This window comes from Eupeodes corollae, chromosome 1 (assembly GCF_945859685.1).
Source record: "Eupeodes corollae chromosome 1, idEupCoro1.1, whole genome shotgun sequence".
NCBI classification, from domain to species: Eukaryota; Metazoa; Arthropoda; class Insecta; order Diptera; family Syrphidae; genus Eupeodes; species Eupeodes corollae.
The window spans coordinates 81,347,746-81,367,469 of record NC_079147.1 but is presented as its reverse complement, the minus strand read 5'-3'; the positions used below and the strand labels follow the sequence as shown (position 1 = coordinate 81,367,469).

Here is a 19,724-nt window from a genome sequence, read left to right as displayed (position 1 = left end):
CAAAATTTTACCAGATAAAAGGTTATTTTTCGTTGCACAAGTTGTTTTGGAGGTAAAATCATTTTTTATTCGTAAAATTTTCTGGTTGACAATTTTTTTTTCAGTTTTTTTGATTTAAAGGATGATTTTTTTGAGGTTAGGATTTTCATGCATTAGTATTTGACAGATCACGCGGGATTTCAGACGTGGTGTCAAAGAGAAAGATGCTCAGTATGTTTTGACATTTCATCATGAATAGACTTACTAACGAGCAACGCTTGCAAATCATTGAATTTTATTACCAAAATCAGTGTTCTGTTAAAAATGTGTTTCGCGCTTTACGTCCGATTTATGGTCTACATAATCGACTAAGTGAGCAAACAATTAATGCGATTGTGACCAAGTTTCGCACTCAGTTTACTTTATTGGACATTAAACCAACCACACAGTGCGTACAGAAGAGAATATTGCGTCTGTTTCTGAGAGTGTTGCTGAAGACCGTGAAATGTCGATTCGTCGCCGTTCGCAGCAATTGGGTTTGTGTTATTCGACCACATGGAAGATTTTACGCAAAGATCTTGGTGTAAAACCGTATAAAATACAGCTTGTGCAAGAACTGAAGCCGAACGATCTGCCACAACGTCGAATTTTCAGTGAATGGGCCCTAGAAAAGTTGGCAGAAAATTCGCTTTTTTATCGACAAATTTTGTTCAGCGATAACACTCATTTCTGGTTGAATGGCTACGTAAATAAGCAAAATTGCCGCATTTGGAGTGAAGAGCAACCAGAAGCCGTTCAAGAACTGCCCATGCATCCCGAAAAATGCACTGTTTGGTGAGGTTTGTACGCTGGTGGAATCATTGGACCGTATTTTTTCAAAGATGCTGTTGGACGCAACGTTACGGTGAATGGCGATCGCTATCGTTCAATGCTAACAAACTTTTTGTTGCCAAAAATGGAAGAACTGAACTTGGTTGACATGTGGTTTCAACATACCACACAGCTCGCGATTCTATGGCCATTTTGAGGGAAAACTTCGGAGAACAATTCATCTCAAGGAATGGGCCGGTAAGTTGGCCACCAAGATCGTGCGATTTGACGACTTTAGACTATTTTTTGTAGGGCTACGTCAAGTCTAAAGTCTACACAAATAAGCCAGCAACTATTCCAGCTTTGGAAGACAACATTTCCGAAGAAATTCGGGCTATTCCGGCCGAAATGCTCGAAAAAGTTACCCAAAATTGGACTTTCCGAATGGACCAGCTAAGACGCAGCCGCGGTCAACATTTAAATGAAATTATCTTCAAATAGTAAATGTCATGGACCAATCTAACGTTTCAAATAAAGAATCGATGAGATTTTGCAAATTTTATGCGTTTTTTTTTTTTAAAGTTCTGAAGCTCTTAAAAAATCACCGTTTATATACCAACTGACCCAAATAAAAATCCATCAGTTTTGGATTTCTTTTTTACAAACAGAAATTAATCTTTTACTCAACCTAACACACTCACAGCCTTAAGTTCAGATCATTTACCAGTGCGGACATTATTTACAGGCACAACTTCTATGTTTAACTTGCAAAAAAGATATGTATTCTCAGCTGCTAATTGGAATCTGTATAGGGCATATGTTTCAAATAATATCGACACACAAAATTTATCGTTAAATGAAATTAATCAAACATATCAAATTGATATGTACTTACAAACTTTGTCGACATTAATAATGATGCAGTTGATAGATCTGTTCCTCAAAGAACTCTGAAGAACAACTCAGATATTCCTTTACCCAACAACATTCTAAAATGTTGTGTCCCAAAATTAACGCAAGATTTGAATTTGCCGCCATTTGTGCAGTGAAGTGTTGGCAACCCTGAAAAAAAGCAATTTGACTGCTAACAGTATAGGGTTATTAACTTCCCATAGAAAGTTATTGTAATGGGCCCGATTTGTCAAATTGAAAATTTTGACATTTCTCGACGTTTCAAGGTCCCTAGAGTCGAAATAAAAGATTTTTAGAAAGATTTCTGTGCGTGCGTGTGTACGTACGTTTGTACGTCCGTACGTCCGTACGTTCGCGACGTTTTTTTCGTCGTCCATAGCTCAAGAACCAGAAGAGATATCGACTTCAAATAAATTTTGTTATACAGATAATAAGGCAGAAAGATGCTGAAAGGGCTCTAAAGAAAATTGCGTGGGTGGTTTTTTTACCATAGCAGTTTGAAAAAAAGGTGAAAATTTTGGTTAACCCTAAATATCTTACGAACCAAAAACGCTAGAGACTTGAATTAAATTTTATATAATAGATTGTAACGTGATACCAAACAGGTATATTTTTTGAAAAAAATCAATATAACGTTTTTTTTTTAAATCAATAAAACTGAAAAAAAAATTTGTCACCTCCAAAATTTTACTACTGAAATATGATTTTATCTCTAAAACAATTTTGTGCAACGAAGAATAATGTTTTTGACATCTGATAAAATTTTGAGCAAATCTAATTGACAGTTTTTTTTATAAAAAATAAAAATCTAAAAAAAAACATTACTCAAAGTTCGTAAAAATGGAATATCGATTCAAATATCTTTTCAAAAACTTGAAATTTAGGCTTCAAACTTATTTTTTCTTATAAGAAATATTGTTTTCAACATTCTGAAAAATTTTGAGAAAAATCGAATTGAGAGTTTTTTTTACAAAAAATAAAAACCTAAAAAAAATGTACAAAAGTTGGTAAAAATTGATTTTCTACTCGAATATCTTTTCAAAACTTTGAGATATTGGCTTTTATTTACTTTTATCTTTCAAAAAATCTTGTTGTCAACATTTAGTTAAAGTTTGAAAAAAATCGAATTGATAGTTTTTTTACAAAAAATAAAAACCTAAAAAAAAATTATAAAAGTTGGTAAAAATTGATTTTCGACTCAAATATCTTTTCAAAACTTTGAGATATTGGCTTTAATTTTTTTTATCTTTCAAAAAATTTTGCTGTCAACATTCAATTAAAGTTTGAAAAAAATCGAATTGACAGTTTTTTTACAAAAAATAAAAACCTAAAAAAAATGTATAAAAGTTGGTAAAAATTGATTTTCGACTCAAATATCTCTTTAAAAATTTTAAGTATTGGCTTTAAAGTAATTTTATCTCATAAGAAATATTGTTGGTAAAATTTTTAAAAAATCGAATTGACAGTTTTTTTTACAAAAAATAAAACTCTAAAATAAAAACAATACTAAAACTTCGTAAAATTTTACTTTCGACTCAAATAGCTTTTCAAAACTTAAAAATATTGACTTGAAACTTATTTTATTTCACAGAAAATATTGTTTTCGATATTCAGTAATTTTTATATAAAAATCCAACAGTCCGTTTTTTCATATAAAAAATAAAATCTACAAAAAGAGTACGCAAATTTGGTAAAAATTGATACGAGTACATAAAGACAAACTTTTAAGCAAAACAAATCGACAGACGGGATGGGAAGTTATCAGTGTGGGTCGCATCCCAGCCTCTTTTTAAAAATGGAGCGTTACAGGATAGAACAACGTGTCTTCATTATTAAAGAATATTTCAAAAATAGTGAAAGCTTTGGCGGCTGATTTTTCGAGCAAAATCATCCTAAGCGATGAAGCACATTTTCATCTTGATGGCTTTGTCAATCGCCAAAATTGCCGCATTTGGGGTTCGGGGAACCCACATATGATTGTGGAAAAACAAATGCATCCACAACGCGTGACTGTATGGTGTGGATTTTGGGCTGGAGGCATAATTGGGCCATATTTTTTTGAAAATGATGCTGGCCAAGCAGTCACTGGTGCTCGATATCGCGACATGATTACACAGTTCTTTCTGCCAAAATTGGATGATATTGATGCGTCCAATATGTGGTTTCAACAAGACGGCGGCGCCACATGTCATACAGCCCGTGAAACAAACAAATGGTCATGGAAAATTTCAACAAAAGAGTGCGCATGTGCATGCAAAGCCGTGGAGGCCATTTGTCCGATGTGTTATTCCATACATAACCCTATCCTATGTACTTTACGATTCAATAAAAATATAACTATCAAAAGACTAAAAACGGTGTTTTCTATTTAATTCAAATCTTGCGTTAATTTTGGGACACCCTTTAGTTCTCATACGTTTAAGAAACACAGCTTGAAGATGCTGGATAAGATATAGACAGACCTATTATAGTGATATGGTTTCGAAACTAAATAAGCAAATTAAAAATGAAATCCTTATCCATAGAAATAGAAGGTGGAATGTATTGCTTTCTTCTTTTAAAAAGGGGTCCAAACCATTTTGGAAAGTAAGTTAAGTTATTTCTAAAAAGCATTCAAACATTTTAGCGCTTTATAATGGTGATGTTAAAGTTTACAACCAAGATGAAAAGTTGAATTTACTTGCATCTTGCTTTCATAAAAACAATTTAATTACTGCTCACTTGAGTGATGATCAAACAATTTCCACAGTTAAAGAGTATATTAATGAAATAGATTTAACAGAATCGCCCCTTGAAAGTAGGTACCTTAAACAACACCTACTAAAGTCCGAGACATAATTAGAACAACTAAAACTAATAAAGCCGTTGGAATTGACAAGATACGAAACTTCCAAGGAAGGGGTTCATTTTTTTAACTTTTATATTAAATGCATGCTTAACTTTAAACTATTTTCAAAATCAATTTAAAAAAGCAAAAGTAGTTGCCATACCAAAACCTGGAAAACCCAAAACAAATCCATTTAGCTATCGGCCAATTAAACGGTGATTTTTTAAGAGCTTGAGAACTTTAAAAAAAAAAAAACGCATAAGATTTGCAAAATCTCATCGATTCTTTATTTGAAACGTTAGATTCTATGACATTTACTTTTTGAAGATAATTTCATTTAAATGTTGACCGCGGCTGCGTCTTAGCTGGTCCATTCGGAAAGTCCAATTTTGGGTAACTTTTTCGAGCATTTCGGCCGGAATAGCCCGAATTTCTTCGGAAATGTTGTCTTCCAAAGCTGGAATAGTTGCTGGCTTATTTGTGTAGACTTTAGACTTGACGTAGCCCCACAAAAAATAGTCTAAAGGCGTCAAATCGCATGATCTTGGTGGCCAACTTACCGGTCCATTCCTTGAGATGAATTGTTCTCCGAAGTTTTCCCTCAAAATGGCCATAGAATCGCGAGCTGTGTGGCATGTAGCGCCATCTTGTTGAAACCACATGTCAACCAAGTTCAGTTGTTCCATTTTTGGCAACAAAAAGTTTGTTAGCATTGAACGATAGCGATCGCCATTCACCGTAACGTTGCGTCCAACAGCATCTTTGAAAAAATACGGTCCAATGATTCCACCAGCGTACAAACCTCACCAAACAGTGCATTTTTCGGGATGCATGGGCAGTTCTTGAACGGCTTCTGGTTGCTCTTCACTCCAAATGCGGCAATTTTGCTTATTTACGTAGCCATTCAACCAGAAATGAGCCTCATCGCTGAACAAAATTTGTCGATAAAAAAGCGGATTTTCTGCCAACTTTTCTAGGGCCCATTCACTGAAAATTCGACGTTGTGGCAGATCGTTCGGCTTCAGTTCTTGCACGAGCTGTATTTTATACGGTTTTACACCAAGATCTTTGCGTAAAATCTTCCATGTAGTCGAATAACACAAACCCAATTGCTGCGAACGGCGACGAATCGACATTTCACGGTCTTCAGCAACACTCTCAGAAACAGACGCAATATTCTCTTCTGTACGCACTGCACGCATTCGTGTGGTAGGTTTAATGTCCAATAAAGTAAACTGAGTGCAAAACTTGGTCACAATCGTATTAATTGTTTGCTCACTTGGTCGATTATGTAGACCATAAATCGTACGTAAAGCGCGAAACACATTTCGAACCGAACACTGATTTTGGTAATAAAATTCAATGATTTGCAAGCGTTGCTCGTTAGTAAGTCTATTCATGATGAAATGTCAAAGCATACTGAGCATCTTTCTTTTTGACACCATGTCTGAAATCCCGCGTGATCTGTCAAATACTAATGCATGAAAATCCTAACCTCCAAAAAATCACCCTTTAGTTTGCTTAGCAATATAGGTAAGATTTTAGAAAAAGTAGTTAAAAAGTATTTAGTTAAACACATAACAGAAAATCAAGTACTGCCAAAACAACAATTTGGCTTTCGATCGGGACATAGTACAAATCATCAAGTTGTTAGATTAGAAAATCATATAAAAAAGGCTTGGCTTCAAAAATGTCAACAGGGTTGGTTTTGTTGGACATTGAGAAAGCATTTAACACTGTTTCTCTGAAGCACTTATATATAAAATGAAAATGTAAGATTTCCTCTATTCTTGATCAAAATGATCCAAAGTTTTTTGAAAGACCGACTATTTTTTGTGTTTATTGGAGACCGTAATTCAGAATAACGTTTTTCAACATTGAAATTATATGAAAAAACTAATGTCAACCTTGCAACCTTGTTGCTAACGCTTCTATAAAATATGTATCAGATTTTGTGTATAAATGTCAATTCTCGGACAACAGTCTAATAAATGACCTATGTGCAATTTAGATTAAAAGTATTTTTGGTTTTGTTTTGTAGAAATTTCCCTTAATTTAATATTATATAAATTAATCTATTTTGTATTGTATACAAATGTATTAAAGCTGAAAAGAACAAAATGTTAAGTTCTAAAGTTCTAAAACCCTTAAGAATGTAAGCTAAATGTAAGACTTTTGTACCTCAATCTACAATAAATAAATGAATGAATGAATCAATATCAAGTCTCTAGTTAAATACTGGCATTCATTTCTTAGATTTAAAATAAACATGAACATCATGAAGATCTAAAAACAATAAATTAAACATATTAAAAATATCCAAAACAAATTTTAAAAGTATCTCCCTTCGAAAAAACCACTTCTGTTTTCTTTTAACTGTTTACTTAAAAATTCATGAGCTCTTATTTGCTTCTTTTTATATTAAATCTTTCCTTCTTTTTCTTCAATGTTTACATTGTCTATTCAATTAAATTTATTTATCTATGCATAATATTTTGAATGACTTGCAAAATTCAAAAGAAATCATGTGCCTTTTTAAACTAAAAATTCCAAATTAAAAGTGCAAATTGTAAACAACAACGTCTAAACAATAAACGTCATTTTGTTTTTTCTTGCCAACAAAGTGTAGATGTGAAGTCAAACCAAGCGATGAGAATGAGAAAATAAGTTGTTTTATTTTCTTTAAAATTATTACCAACAAGAAAAAATATAGAGAAAGATAAAACCATACACGTTTTATGAAATCCAAGCTAAAGCTTCGCTTTCTTACATCTATTGAATAGAAAGATAAAGGAGCTTTTTCTAACGAAATGACATTTAACTCTTACATCAGCATTTAGATTCAAGAATGAGAAAGAGCTTTATAGGCAATTGACCTAAAGTAAGCGATACGAGCAAAATTTGCATAATCTCTGTCATACACAAATATAAAGTCAGACAGATTCACCCTACTTTGGCATCTGAGAGCTCGATGACATTGCAAAATGAGAAACAATAACAATACAAAATTAAAAATCGGAAACCAGATGTGATGTGAATGTGACACATTTGCGAAAACGTAAAGCCTTCAAAAGTTTTCTCAGCTTTGCAACTGAAAGACTTTTGACAGTTGGATTTTTAAAATTGTCAATTACTAACAATTAAGTTATCTTTTTTGAATTGGTAAATTTAAAAGTTCTTAGAGATTATCGTTTTCTCAAAAACTATAAACAACATTTCCCATAACAATTTCTGACTTTTGCTATCAGAAATCAAAGAAGAATTTCTGAATGCCTGAAAAAATTCTCAGAAATCTTAGAAATATAAACTGGTCAAATAAGAATTTATCAGAATTGAAATGGACTTCAATTGACAGTTTTTAAAATTAGGAACTGAGATACGAAGTACATTTTATCCACTTGCCTTAACTTCGAAACATCCTAAAGCGGATTTATTCATAAATATTCAATAGCTTATGCTTTTATAGGGTGTTTCTTCAAGAGATAGTTAACTTTAAATAAAAATACAAGACAAATATTGTTGCAAAGTATTTTTAACTTCCCATAGAAAGTTATTGTAATCGGCCCAATTTGTCAAATTAAAAATTTTGACATTTCTCGACATTTCAAGATCCCTAGAATATAAATAAAAAATTTTAGAGATATGTCTGTGCGTGTGAACGTTCTTTCTTACATCCGTATGTCAGTACATTCGTTCAATAACCTGTAGAGATATGGACTTTAAATACATTTTGTTAAACAGATAATATTGTAGAAAGAACTCTCAAACAAATTGAGTGGGTAATTGTAATTGTCACCTCGAATATTTTAAGGACAAAAAATGACTTTCAAAATATTTGTTTACAACGAAGAATAACGTTTTTGACATCTGTTAAGATTTTGAGAAAATTGACAATTCTTTTACAAAAATTATAAAACCTACACATTGCTTAAAGTTAGTAAACATTGACTTTCGACTCAAATATCTTTTAAATAATTTAAGACATTGCCTTCAAACTGATTCCATGTTTTAGAAAATAAACATAGTTTTCGGCATTTAGTAAAAGTTTTATAAAAATACAACAGTCAGATTTTTCATAAAAATTAATATTTGATATTCGATTCTCGATATCTCGTAAATAAATGAAGTTATATTCGTCAAAATGATTTCATTCTGCGGTAAACTTAAGATATTGTTTTAGAAAAATCCAATCTGCAGTTTTATCATATAAGAAATAAAAACTTTCAAAAACTGCTACTAAAGTTGTAAAAATAGGTTTTTGACTAAAGATGTCGTTAACAAGAACAGATTTTGAAATGAAACATATTTTATCATATGCAAAATATTGTTGATTGACAACTTTTTTTACAAAACACGAAAACCTACAAAATCAGCAAAGAACTGAAGAGAAATGGTTTTCGACTCAAGTATAAGGACAACAAACAAAAGTATTGACTTCGAATTTGTTTTCTTGCACAATATATTTTTATGATATTTTGTTTTTCAATATTTTAAAGTTTTAAGCTAAAGAAATCGAAAGACAGGATGTGTGTGTGTGAGTGTCGTCTTAGCCTCTCTTGTTATCACTATAATCTGCTGGTTTCATGGAATATATCTTTAAAATATTTTTTTCGGCATATGTCGCCCCCTGGTATCAGCCTAATTTCTTGCTACTTTTTCATTCTAATAATTCATTCATTTTTTCCAAGAAATATGACCGTACAATGTCAGAAGTGGCTTAAATATTGGCTTCTTTCGTTTTAAGGGTTGCTGGTGGTTTTTCAACATAAACCAATACCTTAACATTGTACCAGCACATATACCCCCAAGCTCCAAGAACGAGGTTTATGAAAAACTAAACAACTGTATAGAAAGTATTTATATCCTTTTAGAGCCTGAAGCGTGCCACTTTTACTAATCTGTTTCACTTTACGTCATTTTGTTTAGATGTTTTTGAAAAACGTGAACAAGTAAAACTATCGCAGCAAGGTTTTAACAACTATTTCATAAACTGGATATCCTCATATTTGCAAGATAGACGTTATTGTGCTAAATTTCGTAATGAGTGTTCAAGTTCATTTGTTGTGTTCCCCAGGGTAGTCACCTTCGTCCTAAAAGCAAATAGAGTTTTGGGTTTATTGAGAGATTTGGCCGGGATTTCCGTGATCCATATGTTTCTGTTTCATTTGTGACCCTAGTCCTATAATATGCTTGTACAGTATGGTCACCGTACACGTCACAAGTCTCGAAGCCATTCCGAAAAGATTTGTCAGTTTTTGTCTACGATCCCTTCCGTGGTGTCATGATATTCATACATTAGCACCTTATTCACAGAGACTTTCTCTCATAAATCTTTCTTCTTTGACAAATAATTAGATCTACTTGCAATTTTGTTTTATTGTTGGAATAATAAACGGACAAATTTCATCACCATCAGTTCTTACTAGTTTAAACTTTAGTTTAAGTCGTTTAAGTATAAGACTCCAGAGACCAGAAACCATTGAATACTAATTTCACCAGATCAAACTATGGTGTACATAGCCCCTTAAATCAATTAACTGACATATATAATACATTTTACTCTTGTATTAATTCAGCAATTTATAATATAAAAAGTATAAATTGCAAATTAATATTTTTCCAGAGTCTAGTTTAAGTTTTAAGGCGTATATTAAGAATTGTTAACGTTAGTATTTAACGAATTATAAATGAATAAATAAACATAATAAATATGATTTAAAATCATGAAAAATAAAATTTTTATTTTTAAAATCATGAAATGAAAATAAAAATTAAAATAAAAATAAAAATAAACCAGCATGGTGTTCAAATATGCGTTTCGCCCCGGTGCAATGGTTGGGCTCATCAGAAGATGACCATTGCACTTTGTCTTGACGCATATTTTCTACTGTGAATTATATGGTTGCTACAAGTCTTCAGAGAAGATAAATTGTAGCTGTTTTTATTTCCTTGCGAAGGGACTTTAGAAGATAAAATGATGAGCCCACCCATTACACCGGGGCGAAACGATTATTTGAACATCATGCTGGTTTATTTTTATTTTCATTTCATGATTTTAAAAATAAAAATTTTATTTTTCATGATTTAAAGTCATATTTATTAAAAATAATTGGTGTTCAGGAACAAACAATTCGACTGTTAACAGTCAAACATTTCATCTTCTAAATAAACATAATTCGGTCCAAAAAATGATGAAAGATGTGAAGATGATTAAGGACTGTCTTCAATCTTTATACAATAATTCTACGAATTGGCGAAACTACTTAACAAAAATAATAAACAGGTCTTTTTTTAAACTAAATTTCCAGATTTTTGTACCTTTATTCTAGTGTTAAACGTCTTAAGATGAACTTACAAACCTTAAAAAATAGAAATTTAAAAACAGTTTGGCATTTTTAACTGTCAAAACGAATACAGCAACCACTGACACGTCTTACGCAGATTTAAAAAAACACCCTATATTATCCACACTTATAAACACCCTCTGTTATTCTCACTTATTAATACAACACAAGCAAAAGCTCAGCCGAGAAGTAAAGTTTAACACAAAAAGCTTTAACTCAAGCAAAAGACATTCTATCACCGCTATGACCAAAATGTATGATATTCCCCCCAGTTTCGTATCGAACTTCATCGTGTAAAAGAATTCGTACTTTTTTCTTGCGCATCCCAAAGAAAACGTTTTTGTCTACGTCCTAAAACATCAGTTCAACTATTAATTAAATGTTTACAACGAAAAATATTATTAATTCAAAACCACGTCAGTAAATAAAAAAGAAATTACATTGCTACCTCCCTCTGGTGTAAAAAGAAAACAAATCAAAATTCCCCACGCCTGAGTGCAACCAATTTATTCAACAAATAAAAATACAAGTGTTTAAGAATAATATTTTGTTATTAAATTTTGTGTTAATACCGTTAATTACGAATATCATATTCATGGAATCGTGGTCATATCGATTAAGGGATTTTTCTTCTTTAGCATAAATTTACTGATTTTATTTTCGCATTCATTGCCTTCATTCAACAAAGTATTGCATCATAAAATTTGTGAAGAAAGAAGTGATTTCGTGAAATTTTGAAATTCATATCGATTTGATTTCTTAAATAAAAATTTATAAATTCAATAAAAGTATCCTGCATTTTAAAGTTTTGATTCCAAAAAGAAAATTGCAGAACTAGCAGTGGATTTGTTAGCAAGGAGGAACTCTAATATGCTATCTGAAAATAATTGTATGCTGCAATTTGACAATCACTCTTTTGTAAAATTTGTTGTTGGCTTCATTGGCCGGTGTTTTGACGTTACTGTGACTCTTTTGAGCACTATTATTGCTCTGTTTATGATTGTTTTTGACAACAAATTGGCGGTACAAAAGATTAAGTCAATTAAAAAGAAAAAGTTCGGGAAGTTTGGTTTTGGTTTTAGTGGTTTTTCAAGTGTTAAAAGCATTTTGATGTGGAACTCCTGCAGAAGAGTTGATCAAATGCAACAAAAGTCTATTATTAGATACTATCATTGGCACTGTCAAAGTAATATTTGTTGTTGTAACTATTTGTCATTGCGGGTTAAGTTATTATTGCTGTCAAAGAAGTGGAACAATTTTATGACAAACGTAGCTCAGGAATACAGAGTCATGATGCGGGGTATGTTTTTATTTTTATTAATTTATTATTTAAACTTATATTTCAATGAAATCATAGTTTGCTTTCAAACTCAAAAAAGTGCTGGTATCATCACGAGTAAAAAAAGGCACTGTGTGCACTTGGCACATTTGTAATTCTGTTTAAAGTTACTCTGACTGTTCATGGGAGGAAAATTTGTATGCAAAAAAAACAATGTAAACAAAAACTGTTCTAGATTGGGTCGGTTCATATGAAATAAGGGAGTTGAAGGTAAGGTAAATTACTAGTATCTGACTGGCTAGTTTAAATCAAATTAGGGGCAACTTACACTTACAGCAGCACAGGTATATTTTTGTTTTGTACAATTATGTAAAGGTCTCAATAGAACCGGATTAAAATATAAGAGCGAGGTAACCCCGTGGAATGAACAAACATTTGTTTTTTCTTTTTTACTTTTGGCAAATCGTTTTTTTACTCACTTTGATGGATACAAGCCAGGGTCGAACGAAGCTGGGGGTTTTGGGGGTTTGCTTTTGTCGCGTTTTTTCCCTATTTTTCAAGACTAAGAACCAAATTTGAAAGTTATGTGATGTCTCCTAAATTCAATATTTTTAAACGATTGAATGCGTTTCTGTATTTAAAAAAACCTTGATGTAAGTTACAAAACCATATGGGGCATATTCATAGTCATATTTTAAACCCGAATCTATTTGAACTGGAGTCTGAATTTAACATTTAGGTTAGACACAGCTGCTATTCATAAAGAATTTGCCAGGTCTTTAGTTAGAAACTGGAGGGTAACAAAATAAATTCTGTTAGATAGAGAGCCATAACCTTTGAAACCTTTTAAGATACCTATTTTGTTTGGTGTTAGTTGAGAAATTGTATGAAGTCTTGGAAGACTTGGAAGCACGCAGATATTAGCAAACATTTCATTGAATTTCGATCTATAATATTTACATAAAGGTCAATCATAAACATGAGAGTTTTTTCTTCTCGGATAGATACCTTTCATACAAATCTTCTTCATCTATTTCAAAGGGGTCCAATCGGGTTAAGTAGAGCTTCCGTTTCTTGTTAGTTGGTAGCATTTCAACATCCAGCAAAATATCAAAATATTGTGTATGCTTAAGTATTTTTACATTTTAATTTTTTGTTTATAAATTTTCAAAGAAAATGTCTTGTGACTTAATTTACTCAATCAGTTTGTTTATTTTTGACGTTTAATAGATTTAGAAAAAGTTTAAACATAGGTTCCGCTGTGTTTATTTTTAGACTCCAGATTATCGTTTTAAAATGGGTTTAAATTTTCTATGAATAACATAAACTGAAGTCTAATTTAGCAAAGAAAAAATCAGAACTTATCAAGAACTATGAATATGACCCTATGTCTTCGGTCTAAATCTAAAGGTTGGGTCATTCGAATGTGGAACTTAAACGGCAGCGTATGATAAGCTGATTAAATTCTGATCTTGACAGCATTGTCCAATGGTGAGTCAGAAACCGTGTCTCCGGTTGTTTAAGCGTAACACACCCCGATGACACTATCTATGAGTGGCACTTGCATTCAGGAAACTAATCAACTGTCAGTACTCGGTATGTGTATCACAGATCACCTTTTATTTAATGATCATATATTTGATGTAGCCAAAAATGCTTACAGGTGCTTACGATTTCTCCGACAACGGTGCAAGAAATTTTTCACCCCTTCTGATCTGGCTGTAATTTACACAACCTTCATCCGTCCAAAGCTTGATTATAATTCGCATATCTGGGCAGGAGCCCCTAAAACAAGTTTAAATCTCATGGATAGAATACAAAAAAGGCTTTAAAAACAAAAATAAGCATGAAGTATTTACATCGCTAGAACACCTCCCCAATGTTTCATGCCATTCGTTGTTTTATCGATATTTTAACAAACAATGTTCTGTTGAATTAGCCAGTTGCATTCCACCCCTTAAACGATTCAGCAGTAATGCTCGCACTTCCAGGAATGCTCATCAGTTTACCCTTGAGCTCAATTTTGGGCGTACTGTTAAGTATAGAGATTTTTTTTTAAATCGCACATCGAGAATGTGAAATGCTTTGGCCAACTCAGTTTTTCTCTCCTATTTTGATGTTCAGAACTTTAAGATCAATGTGCATCGGTATCGCCTCTTAAAACCTTCCCTATTTTTCTAATAATCGTGCTGTGTTTAAATATTAACATATAAAGGGTACTAATAAGTGCCTGTAAATAAAAAAAAAATTTACCTATACATGTTTCTTGGCTGCCAAAAAAAACTTGACATTTAAAATAAAAAAAAAGTATAATATTAATTTTTTGTACCCCCCAACCCGAAATTTTTGTCTGCGTTCGCCCTGATACAAGCAGAAAGTTATGTAGGGGTCATGGTGCCTCCCTGAACCCCACTACTGCAAACTTTAGGATTCGGATGGGTGCGAGGTTGGGTATGTGTAGTTTCTTCTAACTATAAGGCTTACTTACATAAAACAATTTTTGTATAATAATCATTACACAAAAAGAGTGAAGTATGTTAGAGGGAGGCAGCATGCAACTACAGGATTGGGGTGAGTGCGTTACAAAACAATAGCCTTATTTACAACCCTCCATTGGGACTCAATTCTTTGGATATAATTGCCATCCTCTGCCACAAACGGATTGTCGGGGTCGCTATAATTAACCTTTTTATGGATGTAACCATTATCTCTCAGGCAATATAAGGCCCTTCAAACGTCCGAGTGGATTTTCGTCAAATTTTGGACATGTTTTTTTATAATTGGAATGAGCACCTGAAATTTTAATAAATTTCACTAAAATTGTATATATAGATAATATATTATTATCAGTATTTCGTACATTGGCATCTCCGACCTAACATCCTCCAATCCATCTTCAATCATCTGGAAGACATTGAAGAACCGACGACCTTTGTTAAAAATTCATCGTGTAATTTGGGTTTCGCCTTAATGAAAATGGACCATCAATTTTGGCACCAACTTCTTGATTCTCTAAGAAGTGGTCAACGATATCCTCAAAGCAGTAACTATACCAATACACAATGGCTCCCGTTGACTCACAAGGAGACGTGAAGTACATTACTGTTTACTATGCAAATTTCCTGGCAAAACTGTACATCATAATAATACGTGCTTCTTCTAACCACGTTCTAACAGAACTGCATGTAGCTCTGTCGCAGTGCAATGAACCTAGCAGGCAATGAACTTACCTCTTCTGCCAATTAACCTCCAAAGGTTTCTTTTTTTTGAGGCCCAGGTTTCCGGGCGGGCCCAGCCATCTAAGCCAATGGACTTTATTCTCCTCCATTCTCCATCTATGCATAAGATCACCCGAAGATTTTTTCTCTCGAAGCATCCTAACATGCTCCCAACTTTCTTTGACATTTCCCAGCCCTCAGCGCCATAAATGAGAACCAGGATGGTGAGTGTCTTATAAATGGTGATTTAAGATGCTCGAGAGAGGACTTTATTTCTCAATTGCCTTATACGTTCAAAGAAGCAGCGATTTGCAAGAGTTATTCTTCGTTTGATTTCAGCGCTGGTGTCGTTGTTTGCATTAATAGCGGTGCCTAGGTAGTCAAAGTTATAGCTGTAAATAGTGACGTTTTGTCCAAGACGTCGTTATTCAGTGTCAATTTTGATGACAGCATATAATTGGTCTTGACCTCATTGACCACTATGCCCATCTTTTTCGCTTCCGTCGCAATGCTCAAAAACGCTCCACTAACATCACGCTTTGATCTTCCAAGTATGTCAATATCATCTGCATATCCGAGTCATTGGATGGATCTTTGGAAGATTGTGCCTCTAGTGTTGACGGTTGAGTTTTGCACAATTCTTTCCAGAACGATGTTGAAGAAGTCGCATGACAGTGCATCGCCTTGTCTAAAACCTTTTTTGACATCAAATGCATCGGTAAGATCTTTTCCGACCTTGATAGAGCAGCGTGCATTCTCCATCGTCATTCTGCACAAACGGATAAGTTTGACAGGGATACCAAAACTAGACATTTATCGGTAGAGCTCTTCCCTATAGATGCTGTCATACGCGGCTTTAAAATCGATAAAGAGATGGTGGGTATCGATTTGAAGCTCTTGGGTTTTTTCCAAGATCCGCCGTGTGAATATTTGGTCGATAGTGGACTTTCCTGGTCTGAAGCCACACTGATAAGGACCAATCAAGTTGTTGACGAATGGCTTCAGACGTTTACATAATACGGCAGAGAATATCTTATAAGCAATGTTAAGGAGACTGATGCCTCTGTAGTTGGCGCAGTTTAGAGGGTCTCCTTTCTTATGTATCGGGCACTCTATGCTGAGATTCCACTCTAGGGCATGCTTTCTTCCGACCATATTTTGCAGATGAGTTGATGCATGCTCCCTACCAAGTCATCGCCTGCGCATTTGAATAGTTCGGCAGCGATGCCATCAGCTCCAGCAGCTTTATTTGACTTAAGTCTAGATATAGCTATCTTCACTTCGTCAAGGTCGGGTAGGCGGAATGGTTGATCTGCGTCGCCGAGGTTGAGCGGTAGCGGAATTCGGTTCGTCATCGCCGTTATATAAGTTGGAGAAGTTGTCTTTCCATATTCTCAACATCGACTGCGGTTCTACTACGATGTTCCCCTGATAGTCTTTACAGGCTTCCGTTCATGGCTGGTACCATTGGGAGGTTTTTTTTACCTTTTGGTAACATTTACGAACCTAATTCCTGTTGTGACATCCCTCTATCTCCTCGATCGCGCGCTTCTCATGCTCTCTTTGTTTCCATCTAAGAAGCCGGTGTTCCTCTATCCTCTTCTGCTCGTAGAGCTCGCGAGCAGCTCTGGTCCTTCTGTACAGCGCCGTTTTGTATGCCTGTTGCTTCGCTACGTGTGCTTGCCGGCATTTGACGTCAAACCATGGGTTTCGCTGTGGTGGCCGTGTGAAACCTAGCACTTCAGAGGCGGCATCTCTGATGGCTGCAAGGCAATGTTGCCACTGTTTAAGCATTGAAACTTAATGCAGGAAGCATAGGACTCCCTAAGAGGTTATTAGAGACTCGATGGTAAAAGGACATGGCAGTCTCTTGCGATTGTAGCCCTCTAACGTCAAAACTTCTCACAGTATTTCCTTGTTTTGGCTTGGATCGGGATATCCATAGCCGTACCTTGGCTAAAACGAGGTAGTGGTCCGAGTCAATGTTGACCCCTCGGAGTGTTCGGATCCTGTATACTCAAGGAGTGTTGTGCATCGATCGCAATGTGGTCAATCTGGTTGACGGTTGATTGATCAGGAGATTTCCATGTCCCTTTGTGGATATCGAGATGTGTGAACTGCGCCCCGAAGCGAAATCGATCAGCCTGAATCTGATTGTGCCACCAAAGGTGTCTTCTCTTCCTAGCTTGGCATTAAAATCTCCTAAGACAATTTTAATGTCATAGCCAGGGCACTGCTCTTATGTCTTGTCCAAGAGTTCAAAGAATATGTCTTTGGTGTCTTCATCTTTCTCCTCTGTTTGGGCATGCTTATGTTGGCGAATTTAGCCTTGATGCGGATTGTCGTGATGCGCTCGGTCACACTGTTTAAATTTAAGACTTTTTGCCTGAGTCTAGTTCCAACAACAAATCTTAACCCAAAAAGAAGCTGTCTTTGTTCACGGTAGCAGTCTTTCAGTTTGCATTTGCCCGGTCCATCCCATCGCACTTCTTAGATGGCGGTTATACCTGCCTTGCAACAGTTTAGGGCTTTCGCTTATGGTTCGGCTGCACGTGGTCTGTTAAGGGACCTAACATTCCACATACAGATCCCAAGTTCGTTGTCCTTATTTCGTTTGCATGGGTTGTCAACAGTGAATTCGTCCGTATCCGAGGCTTGTTGGTGTTTCGCAACTAATGTATTTTTTACGTGGCCAGGAAGTCACCCCGACGGCACAACTTCCAACCTGGACGGCCAGATCCATAACTCCAAGGACGGGGAGCCGAATAAACACCATCTTACAGGCCTGGGCTCCGAATATGTCGAAGAAACCCTATAAGGTGTTCAATAAGTAGTTCAACTATACTGAAACTGTATTCGCCACCGTTGATTCCATCTCGAGAATTCGTTCGCTGCCGTCTGGATAAGGAGAGGTGCCTAAGTGGAAACAGCTCTCCCACCCTCTCTCGTTTGCTGCCCTCAACAACTTTCCACTGGGGTTAGAACCCAATCTTCAGTTGAGGTACTAGGCACCCGATGTTCACCGCCAGGGAGTAGAGGTTGATAGACAGAGGTAGGAGTTGATAGACAGAGGTGGGTTTTGAAAAAAACTTGTGGACGCTTGTGTCCTCTTGAATGCACATGTCTACCATTTGAACATCAGGAAACGATATCAGTTGACTGAATTTTGTCGCTTATTTTGTTCTTTGCGAAAAAGTCAGCCCTGGAATCCGTTTAGCCAGTTTTCTGATTTGTTCAAATAAGCTGAGTTCTTCATTAAATGGACGTTAACGGTGGAGGAATCTACGTAACGTTGGTATTGGTAATACAAGAAATATGCCTGCTAACGATGTTGGCGTTAACATACATAATAAATCTTTTACCTCAGTACCATCAACCGTTGTCGAGTTTATCAGTTTTCGTTCAGGGGATGCTGCTGACGTTGTTGAAAGTCTGCTTTCTGAGAAGTCAAGTGCGGTCGGTCTGGGCAATATTAAACCTACACTTTCAAAAATGATTTTGCCAATTTTGCTGCCATGTGCATGATAAGTTCCGAGCAATCGATTCTGTGCCAACCTTCTGGCTTACTCCTTTCACAGTCCAAATTTTAATGAACTCCAGGAGCACAGATTCATTTATTTATACTAATTCCGAACGACATTTGATACAAATATTAATCAATGTTCGTACGATCATTTTGAAAGTGATCATATAAAGTTGTTTAGATCAAAGTACTTTTCAACTATAACATGCATTTAATAATATTGTGATATCTGGAGTATTTATGGACCTTTGAAAAATAGAAAAACTCATACCACTTTCTAAAATACTAAAGAACCTTAATATAGACCCATATCAATTCTTCCCTACTTGTCTAAAGTCTTTGAGAGATTTCTATAGATACAAATCAGCGCTTATCTTACAGCAAGCTCTTTGCTCACTCCAAAACAATCTGGCTTCCGGAAAAAGCACAGATGCACAACATTGCTCCTTTAAGTGACTGAAGAAATAAGAGAAGCACCGGATAAGGAATATGTAACTTTCTTAGTCTTGCTTGATTTTACGAAGGCTTTCGACAGTCGAATGAGTAAAAAAAACTTTTGCAGCAGTTTAATTTTTCTGCAATTTCCGCTAAGCTTCTATATTCTTATTTGGCTAACAGAAAACAAGTGGTTCAATTTTTGACAGTTTGTCTAGTTTTTTACCTACTTCGCCTGGGGTTCCTCAAGGGTCGATATTAAGTCCTTTACTATTTTTTATCTATGTCATTGACCTTACATGTTTGGTTCAAAAACTGTTCCTGTCATCTGCTTGCCGACGACTTTCAACTGTACTTAGTTGTCCTCTTGGACTAATTGAGCATGGTATCAATGAAG

The 19,724-nt window shown here is 34.8% G+C and overlaps 1 protein-coding gene across 1 annotated transcript in view; it reads left to right on the top strand.

The window, feature by feature from the left end:
• Positions 1–11,164: 11,164 nt before the first annotated feature.
• LOC129943131 (transcription factor stalky) overlaps positions 11,165–19,724 on the top strand; it is a 55,442-nt gene continuing 46,882 nt past the window's right edge. Inside the window, exon 1 of the mRNA XM_056052381.1 lies at positions 11,165–12,172. The gene's annotated coding sequence lies outside the window, so the exon portion shown is untranslated. The remainder of the gene's footprint in view (positions 12,173–19,724) is intronic.